The sequence below is a fragment of the Benincasa hispida genome, chromosome 1 (genome assembly GCF_027475165.1).
Source record: "Benincasa hispida cultivar pf3 chromosome 1, pf3_genome.v1.1, whole genome shotgun sequence".
NCBI classification, from domain to species: Eukaryota; Viridiplantae; Streptophyta; class Magnoliopsida; order Cucurbitales; family Cucurbitaceae; genus Benincasa; species Benincasa hispida.
The window spans coordinates 56,728,670-56,749,052 of NC_143478.1; the positions used below are offsets into that span (position 1 = coordinate 56,728,670).

The 20,383-nt window shown below is 36.7% G+C and overlaps 1 long non-coding RNA gene across 1 annotated transcript; it reads right to left on the reverse strand.

Moving 5' to 3' along the window:
- Positions 1–1,624: 1,624 nt before the first annotated feature.
- Positions 1,625–4,160, reverse strand: LOC150038565 (uncharacterized). Its single transcript, XR_016527020.1, has 3 exons — positions 3,870–4,160; positions 3,691–3,763; positions 1,625–3,092 (listed from the first exon to the last, which is right to left on the reverse strand). It is a non-coding gene; the product is annotated as an uncharacterized LOC150038565 (long non-coding RNA).
- Positions 4,161–20,383: the final 16,223 nt, after the last annotated feature.

Sequence of the window (20,383 nt, forward strand, 5' to 3'; positions counted from 1 at the left end):
ACATCAGCTACCATAGCCAAGATTTTCGTGAAATCCAGATAGCGAACATGTGGGTTTGCAACCCTCCCACTGCGTCGAGGTTCCCTCAAATCTTGAGGTGGAACCGACCTACTAGATGAACTATCATCAACATTCCTTGCCGATGAAGCTGGCCCTTCAACAACTCTTGTTGAAGTTTCAGTAGGTTTCATTGGAAAGCTCACGTAACATGACTTTACTACGTGGACTGTGCTCTTTAATATGATCCTCCTCAAAGAAAGTAGTGTTCGTGGAAACAAACACCCTATTTTCTGACGAATCATAAAAGTAACCCCCTCGTGGACCTTTGGGGTAGCCTACAAAGGGGCATAACCTCGACCGTGGTTCCAACTTCTTGAGGTTAGCATCAAGCACATGTGCTGGGCAACCCCCTATGCGAAGTGACGTAAACTAGCTTTACACCTGTTCCACAAATTTAGAGGTCTTCTCGCAACACTCTTGGAAGGAACATAGTTGAGTATGTATTCTGCAGTCTCCACTGTGAAACCCCAAAACGAGTCCGGTAAGGAAGCGTAACTCATCATTGAACGAACCATGTCCAATAAGGTTCTGTTCCTCTCTGCTACACCATTCTGCTGAGGTGTACCCGGTGCTTAGAGTTGGGAAACAATTCCATGTTCTATCAAATAGTCCATGAACCTCAAATCCAAAAACTTTCTACCTCGATCTGATTGAAGTGTTTTAATCCGTCTATCCAATGCATTTTCAATGTCAGCCATGAACTTTTTGAATTTTACAAAGGATTCATACTTCTGTTGCATCAGATAAACATACCTAAACCTAGAGTAATCATCAGTAAAATTGATAAAATACTCATAGCCTCCTCGGGCTCGCACATTCATTGAAGCACAGAGGTCAGAATGTACTAACTTAAGTGGCCCTTTGCCTCGATAACCTTTTCCAGTAAAAGGTCTTTTTGTCATCTTACCCTCAAGACAAGATTAGCACACCGGTAAAGAATTTTCTTCTAACTCACTTAGAAGGCCATTCTTCACCAATCTCTCAATCCTATTGGAGAAACGCGTTAACGTATACATTGAGTTACGACAGATTTAAACATTTCTATGTTATGGAGGGAACTTAAGGCTAACGGTCTTAGAACATACAAGTTATTTTCCAGTTTAGCTGTACAATTCTCACCTCCATCTTTATGAATAAACACTTTATCCACATTAAATGAAAGAGTGTATTTACAATGTAACAGACACTTTATAGAAATAAAGTTCTTTTTAACCGCAAGAACTACAAATAAGAAATTTATTCTATAAAGTTAACTGGATTCTTCCCACTGCCACAGCTGAGACGACGTGCCTGGTGCCTACTCGCATCTTCATCTTACCAGCCTCCAGCTGTCGCCAAGATCTAATCCCCTGAAAAGAAGAACAAACATTATCCAGGCAGAATCATCATTCTCCACCAAGTAAGTTTCTAAGTAAGGAAATAATATTTACCTTTGCTTCCTTTGGCCTTAGCCTTGGCTGCCTTCCTTTCTTTCAGCCAGTGAGGACAATTCCTCTTCCAGTGTCCATCCTGGTTTTAATGGAAACATTTTCCTTTCTCAACTGGTGGCAGACGTCTCCTCTGGGCGACAAGTGGCAAGTTAGCAGGTGCCTTCCCTTTCCCCTTACAATCTTTCTTCTTCTTCCCCTTTCGAAGTAGAAGGTGTAGGCTTCGTCCCTGAGGTCGAACCTTGATGGAACTTAGAAGATGAGACAACATTTTCCTTAGCTCTTTTGTCACACCCCATTCCAGATTTCCCTTCTAACCTAGAACGAAGTGTGAAGACATTAAACATCACTTCTCTCCATGACATCTAACGTCCTAATTCTTAACATATCCTGTACTCAAGATCAAACCCAAACTTCCAAAACCCATTTCCAAAAATAATTTATGTTCATTGATAGAGTTTAGGAATTTGATTCAGTTTAAATCACAATACTGTTTAAAGAGATTTACAGACCAACAATAAGGATTATTTTGAACAAAACCTCCCATGACATGTAACTCACAAGTTTTCGCTGTTCTAGAATATTCTCAAATACATGTACAAACAATACAACAGATGTTTAATAACACTAGTGGCGTTTGACGACTCAGTAGGCACCAGGAACTTATCGCTACCTGGGGGTGGGGAAAAACATAAAACATGGAAAGCATGAGCTAAAGCCAGTGAGTGGTAGTTTAATATAAACATAAGCTATCGCTTTCTAAATCATCAATAAAGTTTATCAAATCATTCAGTAAATCATTGAACAAAGTATACAAGATTCAACAACATCTCAAACACGTGCTAGTAAAAAAAAAGTGGCATGATCAACTCTCATAAGCACATTATAAAGCATTCAGCCGTTATCAGAAAACCACACCAACTTTGTACCCAAATACTCGTTTACAATGGCGGGTTACTCTGGACAACGAATGCCCCCCGCGGTGTAAACCAAATCATAAGGTCATACGTACACGCAGAGTTGCCTCAAGGCTAAGCATAAATACACACCACATGCCCAGGTTACTCTGGACTTCCCGAAATACTCTGGCCACATTTAACCCCGGTGGTAGCCCCTTGATAGCCTGGGTGGCGCTATAGGCGTAGGTTCCTCTGGACTTCCCGGTATACTCTGGCCACATCTGACCCTGGTAGCCCCCTGATTGCCTGAGTGGTGCTACTGAAACATATTCAAGTAGCACAGAAAATAACCATCTCTCGGGTACAAGAATTAGTAGTTTGAAACCACTTTCACAAACATTTAGCATTTTTAAATTCAACATCAAGAGGTTTTCATATAACACAATACAAGTCACAATTGTGTGAACTCTGGTTCCAAACTACATTTTGATAAATCAAGATCGTATAAAACCATCGGGAGTTTAGAAATCACGATTTAAACATTTTTGAAATATCAATCAATTAAAACAGATAATGCCATCACATTTCATAAATCATAACATACTATAATAGATAATTAGTTTCTATATCAAAGCATTCGAAAGTAAACCACTCACTGTTAATCGGCTCCTCCTCATAATTTCGGTTTCTCCATCTCCTGTTTATCCTGAAATTATATTGATAATCCTCTAGTTATCCTCAACATAACCATAATCCAATTATTTGAAAATTAATCTTCAAGTATAACCAAATTCACTTAAACTTTTTCCAAATCCTTAATTTGGTTCAAGGTAAAGTTGATTTGTAATTTGGTCCTTCCATTGCTCTAAAATTAACTCTAGACCTTAAAATTAATCTTCAATAAGAACTAATTCTATTCCCATTTACCTTAATTTTTCTCATTAACCCTAATTAGAGTTTACTTCAAATTAACTCGTTAATCAACTTCATAGTTGACTCAGGATCTCAATTTCTTCTAATTTCAAGTTTAAGGTATCATAACAATACCAATTGGATCCCTAATTATGCTTGACAACACTTGAATTAACATAAAATTTATTTTCTAGCTTTTAATGACGGACAATAGATGACAGATAGAAGTCAAACAGCAAAGTCAACTCTTTCTTCAACCTCCAGCTCAGAAATTTCCAGATTTGGCCTCTGTTCTTCCGGTGGTCGTTTCAGACTTAAATTCATCATTTTCCGGCCATTTAAAGCTTAATTAGCTTATATAAACCTTTTACCCATCCTCTTAATTAACTTACCTCAAAGTTTCGACTTCCGAATTGCCCTAGAACTCCCGGAGTCGACCAATCTTTCCACGGTTCCCCTGTTTTCCTGGCGAGAAGTTGCAGAATTTTTAGAGCTTAAAATCATAAATTACAGCCAATAGCGATCAAATAAAAGACCATATAACTCTAGAAGGACCTTAAAAGTAACTTACCTTTAAATTTGGAGCTTGGAATTAGCCTCTAACTCCACGAATTTGCTAAAAACCCGAACATCCTCTGTTTTCGCGATAACTCTAGCGCCACTGTTTTTCTTTGTTTTCCTTACTTTTTCGGCCAAATTTCTTCAACTCAAGCCTCCCAAGAGCTTCTTCTTTACTTCCTCTTTAAGTTTCTTTGATTTTTCCCAATTTTCCTTTACAAGAACGGCCCTAATTCGAAAACAACTTTTTTTTTCCTCTTCTTCGGTCGGCCAAACTCAGAAAATTCGCAATTCCCTTTCTCTCTTCGTTTTCCAGCTTCAATTTCAAGTTTAACACGTGCACAGATAATTAACCCTTAACCTCAAAGCCATCCAATAGGAAATTTCAATAGGAAGCACCTTAATTTTTCCAAAATTCTTTTTTTCCTCTTCCTTTCGGTTTTCCTATTAATTCACCAATTTCCAGTAAAAATTAGCTATAACATCCTGTAACAAAAATGTTAATAAACCTCTTAACTTACTAACCTCAAAATTTCAGCTTCAAATTCGATTTCTACAGCTCGAAAACTTCAAAACACTGAAGCCTACTCAGACTGTCTGAAATTCAGTCTTAATTTGACTTTTCATTCAAATTGCTTTAATTTTCTGCTAGTTTCGCCCAATAGATCTTAAACAAGCCAAATTTACTTTTAAAACTTAAAAATTACAAAAATTTCACCACTTTCCAAATTGTTGACTTTTTTTTTTTTTTACTTTGAGTTTGACCATTTGACAGTTGACTTTTACAATTGACTTTACCTGTCCTAAGCATGCCAAATTCAACCTCGAATGTCCTTTATATGCTCAACTAGTTCATTACCCTCAAATTATTCCCCGAGTTCTTACTTCCTCTTTCTTAATGAAACAAATGTCAATCCAAATATTTTTATTTTTAATTATAAATCTTAACAATAGATCCACATCAAACTTTATCTCAAGTCCCTGAGTTCAATCTCAACTATGTGCTTCCTAATATCCCAAGAAAGTGTAGAAGAAGAGAGGGCTTACACCTTTTCCTCTCCTTACTTTTTAGTAAAGATTGGTATGTCTGCAACTAGTTGAAAAGAGTTGTAAGGGTATATTCCACTTTGTTAAGAATCACATCGCTAACAAAGTGGAGGAAGCTCTCCAACAAAGAATGTAGGATTATGCTAATCTGACTGCCCTCATCAATTCTAGACCCATTCATCTCTGCCACATTAAAGTTGTAGGATGTATCAACAGCAGCGGAAGCACAAGAATTATCTAAGCATTCAAATTCACTAATTTTGGAAAAATATAAAGCATGCTTTTGTAGAAAAAATGAGTTTCAAGACATACCTCTTGTAGAACTTCTTCAAAGCTCCATCTTCAGCTGCTATCTTCTCCATATCTTATTGTAGACCACCTCAAGATCTTCACCACTATTCTCTTGGTGCTTTAGATTGAATTGTGGGACTTAAAACAAGCTTAAATCAAGGGATGAAGGAGAAAAGCTCACTGCTGTAACCTTGTTGAAGAACCTTTCTTCAAATCAGTTTTTCTCTCAAAACTCTATAGATTGCATGCCCGATTTTCACTCCAATCTCTTCATTATATTGCAGATCAACATGCAAAGAGAAGAGTTGCATGAGTTGCTGATAACGAGCAGAAATGCACGTTATCATAGTGCTAAGTTCTTAAACAATGTTGAATCGCGTTGATAGAATATGTTAAATTGTGTCCATTAAGCATAAATTTTATACTTTTGCGGTTGCATGCATCCAATGCATTAGAAAAATTAATCTCTATATTTTTATGCAGAATAATGTGATAACGCAGTGCAAAGAATGCGATCATAGGCATACATCGGTTGAGCACAACTTCATCGCAAGACTTTGCGTTGATCGTGCTCGCAAATATTCACCTAAGAAGAATCATTGCAACATGGTGGGCGCATCTAGACGAAAGGACAATTAAGATCGATGGGACAGAAAGCTGATAGCAGTTGGATCTAAACTATGTTGACAGCTGATAACGGTCACAAGTACATCCAGCTTTATCTGTGACAAATATCCAGCGCGTCAGTCAAGAATTAAAGCTATCCCATCTATACAACAAGGAAAGTGAAGCTGCCTTTCACTTTTGATGCCCTATAAGTAGCAAGAGCATTCTTCAGTTAAGGGGTTAAGTAGCCGACTACTTCAACTCTTACAAGTTGCCACCTTTGTGCATAGTTTCTTTACCATTTTTTACGGTGGAGCTAGAGAAGAGTGGTGACACTGGAGATCGTCTAAAGCAGCTCGAGAGAGAACCTTGGGGCGTAAGAGCAGAGAGCGGGCCAACTCTCGTGAATGCGAGAATATCTTTAGACCACGAGTAGAAACTGTGTAACGCCTGGTGGCAAGAAATTGCTCTAGGCTCTTTACTTTACTTGCATTGTTATTCTGTACATCTTATATCTATTCAATGGAAGTTCTATTTCTACATCTGCTCACTCTCTTAATATGCATGAGTCGCTAAACTAGTTGATTGAGTTGAGAGGAACTAAGCTAACATGATCTAGGAAGTTCATTGCCCATGATTGTCTTGTTTTATGTTATGCAAAATACCCCTTCAAAGTTACTCGAGAGAGAATCTAAAGAAAGAACCTAATGTCTCGAGAGAGCTAGGTTAGAATCTGGACTCGAAAGAGCAGGATTAGGTTTGCATAAACAAGAGATAGGGACTTAGAGGTAAGCTCTGTTTACCAACTTGCATCGCATGCATCCTAGAAATAGGAGTGATATTATGTGGTCGCATATTTGTGTGAATGTCATGTCATCATCGCATAAATAGAGATAGAGGTTTATATGTAAACACTGTAGACTTATCGCATAATTATTGCATGTGTTCTAGCCCTAGAAGTCATGGCATTCATGTCGTTAGGTGGTTTACTATTGTATGCATGTTGCATGATCGCAAGGCATGAACGCATCCTAGGGAGTGTTAACCGAAAGGTTTCTCAACCCGTTCACTGCATATTCATCATATTTCCCATTACTAACTCTTTTCAAATTCTGCCGCATTTATTATTAATTTCATCAACACAACAACCACTCAACACTCACTATTTACTTGGTTACCACAAAGTTTTCATAAATATCACCAACATAACATTTTCACAAGTCCCTGTGTTCGACCCTGAACTTATCAGGAAACTCAAAGAAATTTACACTTGGATTCTACTGGGGAAACTTGAGTGCACAATGCTATCCATCAACACATATCATCCATATTTCCACACTTCATAAAAATAAGCATCAGTTGCAGCTCATGCTTGGAGAAGACAAAGGCAAGAAGATGCAATATGTGTGAGCTACTTCAAAAGATGGATAATGGAAAAATCATTTTTTCCATTTTGTGTTTTGTTTATTTTTCCTTTTTCAATTTTATCTCAAAATCAAAATTTGATTTTGTAAATCTATTTTGATTTTAAAAATGAAAATTTAAATAATTTCATAAATTAATTATAATTATAAAATAAAACTTAATTAATTTAGTATCAAATATTAAATTAATTTCAACACATATCCATCTTTATATATTTAAATCATATTTAAATATATAAATTGTCCCTATTCCGTTTAATTCTAAAATTAAACATAATTATATCTCATATAATTACTAATTCCCTTAATTCTAATTTGAACGTTTCAAATTAACATATCATGCTATTCTAGAGCTAGTCCGTTACGAGCTAGTAGGGGGACCTCGCGGACCTACAGATCATGGGCTCCAACGATCCGAGATTAATTGGCTAAACTCATTAGACCAAATTAATCTCTATTTGTTAACTAATGGGCCATTCCACTAAAGCCCATAGTTGCACTCCCCTCACTGTATATATATTATGTCCACATGATTTAACCATAATCTGTAAGTCGACCCTTCATAGGTTGTTCGTAATAATGGCTGGGTCAAATATCTGTTTTACCCCCGAGATTACGTCTTATTCCTTAAGTCCCTACTGATCCTCTAATGAACGACTGTTTTGTGATCCAATCACCAAACCAACTCTCTATGCCTAGTGAGAGGATGGGGCCCCTTATTCAAGACCTGGATTCAGTACTTGAGAGAACAACCTTTCTCCTATCCCTAATCAGGTAGGCGTGAACTCCAAATCTTGTACCCTATGTCCCCAACTATCTATCAGGTCTTACCCCTGAAATGGGAGTCTTATTGAGCCAGCGTTGTTGAGCCAACCCTCAACTATGCAAATCTAAGGGCAATCTCAAATAAACAGGATTTCATAGTTAGCTCAGGATTAAGATCGAGTACATAGGTCATCTAGGTGAATGGTTAGTCTTAAACAGTAAACAACATTATAAAGTAAGAGTGACTTATTTCTTGGTCTTGATCTTATGCAAACTCATTACATAGGATGCCCCCATTCCTCATGTCATAACATGTACGAATTATGATCAGATTGTATGTAGCACTTTACAACTCTTTGTAACAACTATATAGTAGGCCGCATCCAATTGTGTTACCAGAATAAGGTACCCAACCTCATTCATGTACCATAGATCATTTTGACTATTTACTCGAACCCGATCTACTCTTATGTCTCCACATAAAGTTCAAGTACTCATACAATAGTCATGGGTCTTAGTTTATTGGATTTAGACTTTTATACAATTTATGAGACCAATAACAAGTATATTGATAATAGAAAATGTTTATCATTTTACAAACTGTGAGTTTTTAGGACATAAAACCCAACAATACTCTCACTTGGACTAAAACTCCAGTGGATCAATATATACAAATATATACAATGTTGAGTTTTCATGGAGAGAATAACATGTACAAATACAATAAACTAGAGCATTACAATACAATAAACTCGTAGACCTAGTCCTACTAGGTGATCCTCGAACACTTTAGCCTAGAGGGCCTTCGTAAATGGATCAACTAAGTTGTCTTGGGAAGCAATCTGAGTGACAATAACGTCTCTTTTGTGTACAATCTCCCTGATGAGATGGTACTTTCGTTTGATATGCTTTCCCCTTTTATGGCTTCGTGGTTCCTTTGAATTTGCAACTGCTTCACTGTTGTCACAACAGAGAGTGATAGGCAGGTGCATGTTAGGAACTACTTCTAAATCTGTCAGGAACTTTCTGAGCCATACTGCTTCTTTTGCTGCTTCGCTTGCAACTACATACTCAGCTTCCATTGTGGCGTCCGCAATACAACTCTGCTTGATGCTTGTCCACACAACTGCTCTAGAATGAATACTGACCCCGAAGTTGATTTCCTCGAATCAATATCGATCTGAAAGTCAGAATCAGTGTATCCAGTAAGGATCAGATCCTTAGGACAATACACGAGCATATAATCTCTCGTTCTCCGAAGATACTTGAGAATGTTTTTAACAGCAGTCCAATGGTCATGACCAGGATTAGACTGAAATCTGCTGACAATTCCTACGACATAGCATATATCGGAACGAATACACAACATTGCATACATTAAACTCCCAACTGTAGATGCATATGGAATTCAATTCATCTCCTCAACTTCTTGAGCTGTCTTAGGACTCTGTTCCTTAGACAAGTGAATTCCATGCCTAAAAGGTAAAGATCCTTTCTTGGAATTTTGCATTTTATACCTAGACAACATCTTGTCTATATAAGATGCTTGAGATAATGCCAATGTTGTGTTCTTGCAATTCCGAACTATTTGGATTCCAAGAACATACTGTGCTTCTCCCAAATCTTTCATTTGAAATTGTGAAGCCAGTCATCTTTTAACGTCAACTAGATATTCTACCTCATTCTCGATGAGTAGAATATCATCAACATACAACAACAGAAAAGCGACAATTTTGTTGATGATCTTCTTGTATACACAGGGTTCGTCAATATTTTGTTCAAAGTCATAAGATTTGATCGCAGCGTCAAATCTCATATTCCAGGATCTAGAAGCTTGTTTTAATCAAATGGATCGATTAAGCTTACAAACTTTTTGCTCTTGACCTTGCTGTATAAACCCTTCTGATTGAGACATATAGATACTCACTTTAAGATAGCCATTGAGAAAAGCTATCTTAACATCCATTTGCCATATTTCATAACCATAAAATGTGGCTATGGACAAGAGCAGTCTAATAGACTTTATCATGGCAACTAGAGAGAAGGTTTCTTCAAAATCTAACCACTCTCTTTGGGTAAACCCTTTTGCCACAAGTCTAGCTTTATAGGTCTGTACCTTACCAGTTTGTTCTCGTTTTCTCTTGTAGATCCACTTGCAACCGATGGGTTTTACCCCTTCCAGTTGATCTACAAGATCACATATAGAATTGGAATACATATATTCCATTTCAAGGTCCATGGATTTAATCTATTAGTCTCTGTCCACATTGTTCATTTCTTGATTAAAAGACAACGGATCCTCTAAACCATCATCTGGTATGATGACTTGAGTTTTAGTTAAACCCATGTACCGGTCAGGCTGTTGCACAACCCTTCCACTACGACGAGGCATTCTCAACTCTTGAAAAGGATGTGGAGTATCAGTTTCATCAATAACTCTTGTTGACGAACCAGCTCTATCAACAACTCTTGTTGAAGGACCTGCTCGATCAACAACTCTTGTTGATACATTTGTCGTTTCTCTGGACATCTCTTCTATTACTAGTTTACTGCGAGGTTGATGGTTCTTTATATAATCTTCCTTTAGGATGGTTGCATTTGTCGATACAAACACTTTATCTTCCTGAGGATTATAAAAGAAACCACATTTTGTTTTTTTTGGGTAGCCTACAAATGAACATACTTTTGAACGGTATTCCAATTTTTTAGGATTTTGCACCAACACATGTGCTGGACAACCCCAAATCCTGAAGTGACGTAAATTTCCTTTATGTCCCATCCAGAGCTCATAAGGCATTTTAGAAATGATTTTCGATGGAACTATGTTCAAAATATACACTGTAGTTCCAACTACGTGTGCCCAAAAAGAATTTGGTAACTGAGCGTAACTCATCATGGAACGAACCATGTCCAACAAGGTTATGTTTCTCCTCTCTGCCACACCGTTTTGCTGAGGGGTGCCGGGGCTGTGAGTTGAGACTGAATTCCATGTTCTATCAAATAGTTATGGAATTCTATGTCCAAATACTCACAACCTCGATCCGATCAAAGTGTTTTAATCTTTTTACCTAATTGGTTTTCAACCTCAGCCTTATACTCTTTGAACTTTTCAAAAGTTTTAGACTTTGGCGCATTAGGTAAACATGCCCATACCTGGAATAATCATTTATAAAACTGATGAAATATTCATACCCTCCTTTTGCTCTAACATTTAGAGGCCCAAAAAGGTCTGAGTGAATCAGCTCTAGAGGTTTTTTGGCTCTAAGACCTTTTCCAGAAAAAAGATCTTTTTGTCATTTTACCCTCAAGACAAGACTCACATAGTGGTAATGAACTAGCTTCCAACTTATTTAGATGACCATTCTTAACCAATCTCTCAATCATGTTGAGATTTATGTAACCCAGTCTCAAGTGCAAACTATAGGCATTTGGAGAAATCTTCCTCTTCTTATGAGTCCCAGCAGTTTTAAACATCTCTATGTTCAACACAACTTTGACCTCAGTTGGTTTTAACATGTAAAAGTTATTTTCTAATTTTGCAGAAAAAATCTTTTTATTTCCCATTTTAATGAACACTTCACCATTTTCGAAATAAACTTTATAATTTTGTTCTAGCAAACAGGAGGCAGATATTAGACTTCTTTTCATAGAAGGAATATGATATACATTTTTCAAATAAATGTACATATCTCCTATAAATAACTTAATATCTCCCATTGCTTTGGCTGAAACAATCTCCCTGGTCCCTACCTTAAAAATTGTTTCACCTTCTGTCAACAGTCTCCAGGAACTTGTTTCCTTTGAGATAGTACATACATGATTAGCGGAACCTTAATCAATTATTTAGATTTTATCATTTTCCACTAAACATGATTCGATAACTAGTAAATCATATTTATCTTGTTGTTCGAATTCAGCATTCTCATCTACATAATTTATAATTTTAGATGAGTTGGGAGATAGAGGACAATCCTCTGTTAAAACTCTGTTGGTATAATCAACCGCTAGTAATTTTCTTGTTGATTTGATTTTACTGTTATATACATCGAAAGTGAGTAGACTAGAATTCGACATGCTGATAAAATTCAAACAAATTCTAATTAGCAAATTGTAACTAAATCCAAAATCAAGTTTTAGCAAAAAGAAATAATGTACCCACAATCATTATTTATTTGCAACGATATTTTAATGAGTCAGAATATGTGCTACCATGGGGCAGTCAGATACTCCTTCACTAAAACAAACAAATTTGACTAAACGCTATCCTCGGAATAACTCTTATTCCTATAGTCGTTTAGTTATCGTTTTCGGTCAAGATATTTACTAACTTAGTAATTCTTGTATGTGTGACCCGCCATTTTTTCAGATCCTATAGGACGGTATGAATTTGCCTCCGAAATAGAAGGCAACATCCAAAACGGAAGTATAAGACCTTATTCATTTTCCTGAAGCCTGGGTTGTTTTGAATCCTATGTTACAACCCTCCATGGGGATAGCCATCACTAAACGACTAGCAAAGGACCGCTTAAAGCTAACCAGTAGGTGCAACATAGGAATCTTACGGTTCAGACTAATGAAGGAGACCGTAGGATATACTGACACATATCCTTCACCTACTTACTATGAACTATTCCTCCATTTACCTTGATATTGACTCATACAAAACACTCTCCATAGGGAGGCCACTTCCAAGGTGACACGTAGTGTCATATGAATCTCACGGTGTAAACTATATGGAGATGTGGCAGTTGAAATCTATTTATCGTATAATAGACTTATGTTTGAACAACTTCCTCTTATTCACCAAAATCTAGATTTAAGCTAAAAATACTTTCCGTAGGGAGGTCACTTCCAGGGTGACACGAAGTACCGCTTAAATCTAGATTGTGAACTCTTAGAGATGTGAGAGCTAAAAATAACGTATCATATATGTTATTAATCTCCCACTGAAGTTTTCTAATAAATCTATCATATAGAAGTTATTAAACTTCCACTGAAGTGTTCTATTTGGGTATATTTATACTTAGGTTCTTTTCGGCTAATAAAACAACCCTAAGTCTATGTGGTTTATCCAAGTATAACTCTTATAATTGGATTTTAACCTAAGATGTCTAGGTGATAAACAATTTTTTTACCTCACATCACTCACGTATACTCATAAAATCGGTTACCAACACTCAATTATTCGGCCATAATCCTTAGGTAGGAGGTGTTCTGTAAACCGTCAACTTAAGTACCCCCAGCCTTAGATAGGATTATAGACCGATTGAGTTTGTAACCTAGGTTTTATAAGTTTTAACAATTAAAACAGGTGGTCAACCTACGTGAGCATGCAACTGTTGTTTATGGATTTTTAATGTCTAACCTAATTTTATAACAACTTATAAAACTTTAAACATGCGTATAACATTTAACATTTCATATAACATTTATATTAAATACGAGAAACATTTATATTAAATACGAGAAACGCTAACATGCATACTATATATTATAACAATTATAACATACTTTCAATGTATGTAACATGCTTCCTATGGTGGGATTTTAAATCTAAATGGCATACTATATGCATTTACAAGATTTATTTAATTATAACAATACATCAAATGCATTAAATAATTAAACCTCTGATTGATTGGTTTCTTTCTTTGGCACAAAAAAAAAAAAAAAAACAACAAGCAAACAAAACCGAATTATTATAAAACAAGCTTCCGAACCGCTCCCGAACTGCTCGAACTGCTCCAAAACGAACTCAAGTAGCTTGAACCAGACCCGAACCGTCTGAACTAGACCAGCCAAGTCTGAACTGGACTAGCCAAGAACCATTCGAAGCTGAATTGGACCAGGCTACAAGAGAACCGGTCGAACCGACATACCTTGCACATGTTCAACATTTCGCTAAATCTCATTGTTTAGCAATGACGACCATCGTCTTGCATTTTTCCTTATCGTTTAGTAAATGCTTGATCATTTAGCGCGCATAAAAGATAAACGATCATTTGATGCCATCGCATAGCATTCAACGCATCGCCCAGCTATCGTAAAAAGGTATGCGATCGCCTAGTGCTATCGCATAGTAACTCGACGCATCGCTTAGCTGTCGCATATAGGTAAACGATCGCGTAGTGCTATCGCATAGTAACTCAACGCATCGTTTAGCTCTCGATCAAAGATAAACGATCATAGTAAGTGATTGCTCAGGGCTATCGTATAGCTCTTCATCACATCGCTTAGTTCTATCGTATAGAACCAAATGATTGCTTAACACCATCGTCTAGCAATGCATGTCATTGATTAGTATCCACTTAGCTAAACGATCGCTTAGCTCCATCGTATAGAACATCATCGCATCGTTCAACATTGTAGATAAACAATTTGTTTAGTTCCATGGCATAGAAACTTTAACTCATCGTTTAGCACTTCGTCTACATGATCGCTTAGCTCCGCATCTAAACGATCGCTCAACGCTATCACATAGCACTTCATCGCATCGTTTAGATCGCATCGTTGCTGAATGATCGCATATTACCATCGCATAGTAAATTCAACGTATCATTTAGTTCCCACGCCAAAGCTAAACGATCGCTTAATGCCATCGTATAGCAAATTGAACGCATCGTTTAGCTCCCGCAGGTACACGATTGTCTAGCGCAAGATACCTCAACGATCGACGCCCAAAGCTACACGATTGCTTAGCTTTTCTTCACATCGTCTAATGCATGAAACTAAACGATCGTTGAGCTACTGAAGCTCAACGACGATAAGAACGGAGGCTGATTTTCTGGAATTCCAACTCGGCCCCTTCGCTTGTTTCTTCGATTTACAGCTTAATTTCAACTCTATTGAATCCAAATAAATTACAGACTCTTGGGAACACATTAAATCTCATCAGGCAAGAGCCAATTACAAATTTAAATGAGAAATTAAAGAGAATTAAACAGCTAAAACTCAGAAAACCATATCAGTGCACCAGTTTCATATTTCTCATATAAAACACCCATCAAACCAAAATTAAACCGAATTGAATGCTTATTTGATGCTTTGATACCAATCGTAGGATTGTATCAATAGCAGCGGAAGCACAAAGATCATCTAAGCATTCAAATTCACTAATTTTGGCAAAATATAAAGCATGCTTTTGCAAAAAAAATTGAATTTCAAGACATACCTCTTGTAGAACTTCTTCAAAGCTCCATCTCTACTGTTATCTTCTCCATATCCTGTTATAGACCACCTCAATATCTTCCCTACTATTCTCTTGGTACTCTAGATTGAGTTGTCAGACTCAAAACAAGCTTGAATCAAGGGATGAAGGAGAAAAGCTCACTGTTGCAACCTTGTTGAAGAACCTTTCTTCAAACCAGTTTTTCTCTAAAAACTCTATATATTCCATGCCCGATTTTCACTCCAATCTCTTCATTATATTACAGATCAACATGTAAAGAGAAGTTTTGCATGAGTTGCAGCTCATACATGGAGAAGACAAAGGCAAGAAGATGCAATATGTGTGAGCTACTTCAAAAGATGGATAATGGAAAAATCATTTTTTCCATTTTGTGTTTTGTTTATTTTTCCTTTTTCAATTTTATCTCAAAATCAAAATTTGATTTTGTAAATCTATTTTGATTTTAAAAATGAAAATTTAAATAATTTCATAAATTAATTATAATTATAAAATAAAACTTAATTAATTTAGTATCAAATATTAAATTAACTTTAACAAATATCCATCTTTATATATTTAAATCATATTTAAATATATAAATTCTCCTATTCCGTTTAATTCTAAAATTAAACATAATTATATCTCATATAATTATTAATTCCCTTCATTCTAATTTGAACGTTTCAAATTAACTTATCACGCTAATTTAGAGCTAATCCGATCATGGGCTCCAACGATCCGAGATTAATTGGCTAAACTCATTAGACCAAATTAGTCTCCATTCATTAACTAATGGGTCATTCCACTAAAGCCCATAGTTGCACTCTCCTAACTGTAGATATATTATGTCCACATGATTTAACCATAATCAGCAGGTCAACCCTTCATAAGTTGTTCGTAATAATAGCTGGGTCAAATATCTGTTTTACCCCCGAGATTACGTCTTATTCCTCAACTCCCTACTGATCCTCTAATGAACAACTAGTTTGTGATCTAATCACCAAACCAAACTCTCTATGCCTAGTGAGAGGATGGGGCCCCTTATTCAAGACATGGATTTAGTACTTGAGAGAACAACCTTTCTCCTATCCCTAAATCGGGTAGGCGTGAACTCCAAATATTGTACCCTATGTCCCCAGCTATCTATCAGGTCTTACCCTTAAAATGAAAGTCTTATTGAGCCGGCGCTGTTGAGCCAACCCTCAACTATGCAAATCTAAGGGCAATCTCGAATAAACAAAAGTTCATTATTAGCTCAGGATTAAGATCGAGTTACCTTGGTCATCTAGGTGAAATGGTCAGTCTTAAACAGTAAACAGTGTTATAAAGTAAGAGTGACTTATTTCTTGGTCCTGATCTTATGCAAACTCATTGCATATGATGCCCCCACTCTTCATGTCATAAAATGTATGAATTAGAATCACATAGTAGGCCGCATCCAATGGTGTTACCAAAATAAGATACCCAACATCATTCATGTACCATAGATCATTTTGACTATTTACTCAAACCCGATCCACTCTTATGTCTCCATATAAAGTTCAAGTACTCATACAATAGTCATGGGTCTTAGTTTATTGGATTTAGACTTTTATACAATTTATGAGATTAATAACAAGTATATTGATAATAGAAAATGTTTATCATTTTACAAACTGTGAGTTTTTAGGACATAAAACCCAACAAAAATGGACCATTATGTTCAGCATATGTTCATGAACAGAGGTGCCTTCCTCCATTTTAGAGTTGAAGATGTATTTCAGAGCCTTATGCTTGAGTTGTCCAGACGGTTGTTCGAACTTCCCCTGCAGGGACTCTATGATCTCACGTGCTGAGACCATGGGCTCATGCTTCTTGGCCAACACGTCACTAAGACTGACCAAGATATAGGCTCAGGCTTTCTCGTTTGCCCGTGTCCATCTCTCGTACGCCTCTCGAACATTTTGAGCGACGTTTGGAGTTGGAATAGGAGGACAAACCTCCATAAGCACAAACATGAGACCCTCGATGATGAGTATCATCGTGATCATATGTTTCCAACTCGAATAGTTGTCGCCAGATAGTTTTTCAGCGCTTAACAAAGCAATTGTGGCTATAGCCATTTTAAAACCGTAGCTAAAAAATGAACAAACTTTTATAAGACTTTGCTAAACCACATTTTAACCAATTAGTTTGAGCAAAATAGTTTCCAAGTACCCTAAGTGAGTAAGACTTCTATTTTGCAATGATGCCTCAACGAGGAAGGACAAACATCACTGGTGGGGTGATCAGATGCCCCTTCATTGGTTCGGTCCAGAACTATTAACCCTTAACAATTTTGCGTAAGTGTGACCCCCCTATTTTCGGCCCTAGAGTCCCGCCCTAATGCGCCCACTGTAGGGAAGAAGCAGATTAGGACAAGAGACTAAGTAACCTTATCATCTTATAGGAGATCAAATAAAGAAACACACAAAACTGCCATCCTATAGGGGGACACTCTCAGGGTGCCTCTAGGCGATGCGCAAAAACTTTATTCAACCTAACGAGAGAGACTATAGGATATACTGTCGCACTTCCCATTCCCACTTACTATGAACATTCTCTCCATCCACCTTGATATTGACCTACCCAAACACAATCCTTTAGAGGGACACTTCCAGAGTGCCACGAGGCCGAGGATAGGTCTCATGGTGTGGACAACAAAGGGAGAAACACGAGAGGTTTAAATGAAGCATCAAATGCCCTAAATACCTCCCATTGAATGCTCTACCTAGGGGTTCATTAACCTAGACAATCCGACTACTGATTTTAGTCTAAGTCATTCTTTAAGTCAACTTAAAAACAACTTTTGTCTTTGAAATAAAACAAGTTCAAGTAGTCACATTAAACTCTTTAATGGACTGTCCTTAACCTTGCATGCATGCATTAAATCTATCTAATTCACCTTTTCAGGTAGGTTCCTAGGTAGGGATGTTCCATTTCCGTCACCTTAAGAACCCCAGCCTAGACAGAACCCACCTTAGACAAAAGGTCCCTTATAGATAGATTTGCTACACTTTAACCTTTTATTAGTCAATTTAATCCTATTAAACTGATTAAAAGATTAAAGCCTAAGGTTGCTAATCATATTAGAACCGTGATCTTAGGTCTATCTCATCCAAGTTTTAAACATTTTAAAACCATGGTTTAAACCTAAGTTTGCATGCATGTATTTCTTATTGATTTTAGTTCTAATTTCTTTATAACTTTTATAAGAAAAAAACAACTAAAACCATACATTGCCACACAATGAGGTATTTATAACGCTTATAAATTTAACCTATGTGTCAGCTTCATGCAATGTCCAGTCATTACAATAAATAACTTTTATATACAAGTAACAACCAAGCACACATGCTTTCTATACACCCCTATACTATAACAATTATAATATAAAGATAATGCATGTCAATGCTTTATGCATGCATAAAGATAACTCTTATATTATATGATACATGAGCATCCTCTTACGTAATTTGAATCATACTTTTCTAAATCATAACACTTAATAAAGAGATGATGCATGACCAATGCATAACCTAAGGTGGGATTTTCTATATGTGCATACCATATGACATATAAATAAAACATACATCCTATGTATATTAACACAGATTAATGGACCGGGATGAACCACCTCAAAAACCAGAATGAAAAACTCTATCTATTAAATTTTTCCACTGAGCAAACCGATTCACAGGCAAACCGAGTCTTGAACCGTCGGGCAAAGCTCCGATCTTTTAGTAAACATCTCCAAGTAAACGATCGTGTAGTGCACAAGACGAAAAAATGTTGATGCTAAACGATCGTTTAGACGACAACAAAGTCGTGAAGACCGATCGTCTAGACGATCACTTAACATGCGATAGGTAAATAATTTACTCTGCGATCAAATAGTCAGTAACTAAGCGATGAAGCTTACTGAGCTATACGATCGTCTAGTGCGCGCGTGTAAAATAGCTCCCAAGAATCTGATACTCAATGATCCTCTACCCCATCGTCTACATAACTCGACCAACAGTTGGTCGTCTTCATCCTCGAAGAACAGCAACCCTTGTTACGAAGCTTCTTTGCGAACAACTTACAGACTCAAACTCTTTGAAATTTCAGACTGATAGTAGTTAATATGCTAAAAAACACAGGGGCTCTTACAATTAACTTCAAATGTAAAAGAATTTAACAAACTAGAGGTTTCATCCCCGAGACTCCATTAATCCACACATCCACAAATAATTTAACACTTAAACAGAGAGTAGACATACTTTTACCCATCGAGAATGCAAATGTAATTCTTTACATAGATGAATTTGGAATATCAAAAACCTGACTCTAATACCAATTGAAGGAATTCTTGTACAAGAGTACCTCTGAGCGGATACAAATCTTTCCAAAGACATTGTGAAAGAACAACCACATTTACGTTCAAACAAACAGATATGCATCATATTGTAAAATTATCCGCATGTTATAAGATTAACAAACAAGAGAACAAGAAAACTTACCAGTTGAAGACTCTTTCTTCTCGAAAAATGTCATTCTCTCCAAGGAACGGGTGCTCTCACTCTCACTGGAACGTCAAGCTATCATTCACCAAGACTCCAATTGTCTACCACGAACGGCCTCCACACAAACAGATGAAGATGGGGATGACACCACCACTTGGAACCCTTAGTATTCTCGGTGTGAGAATCCAAAGGGTGACCTCTGTTCGGATTTGGTAGAGAGGTGGAGGAATGACGATCGTATACAACGATCAAGCAAATGGGAGAAGAATGTGTCTATCATATAGACAAAATTCTTGATCGTTTAGGTGAAGTACACGATCGTGTAGTAAATAGGTAGCGATCGTCTATACGATTGTTTAGTAAAAGGTACGCGATCGTTTAGAAAGATGGGACACATGTGTAAGCGATCAGGTAGTAAAAGTGAGCTATCGTATAGTCTCTCAATTTACTAAGCGATAGGAAGCCAACACTTCGTGAGCAATTAACCATGATATCTGTAAAATGAAAACAATTTTCATTATATTCTTTAGTTATGAAAACCGAATGGAACTTCCTGCTAACGCACAGTTACGGAGAAAACGACATGCTTAATTATCCTATAATTGTCAAAAATAAAATAATAAATATAATCATATTATATTCATTAACCTATAGTTTAATATCATATATCAACCATAGTGTTTTTTCTTCCACTAGATATAAA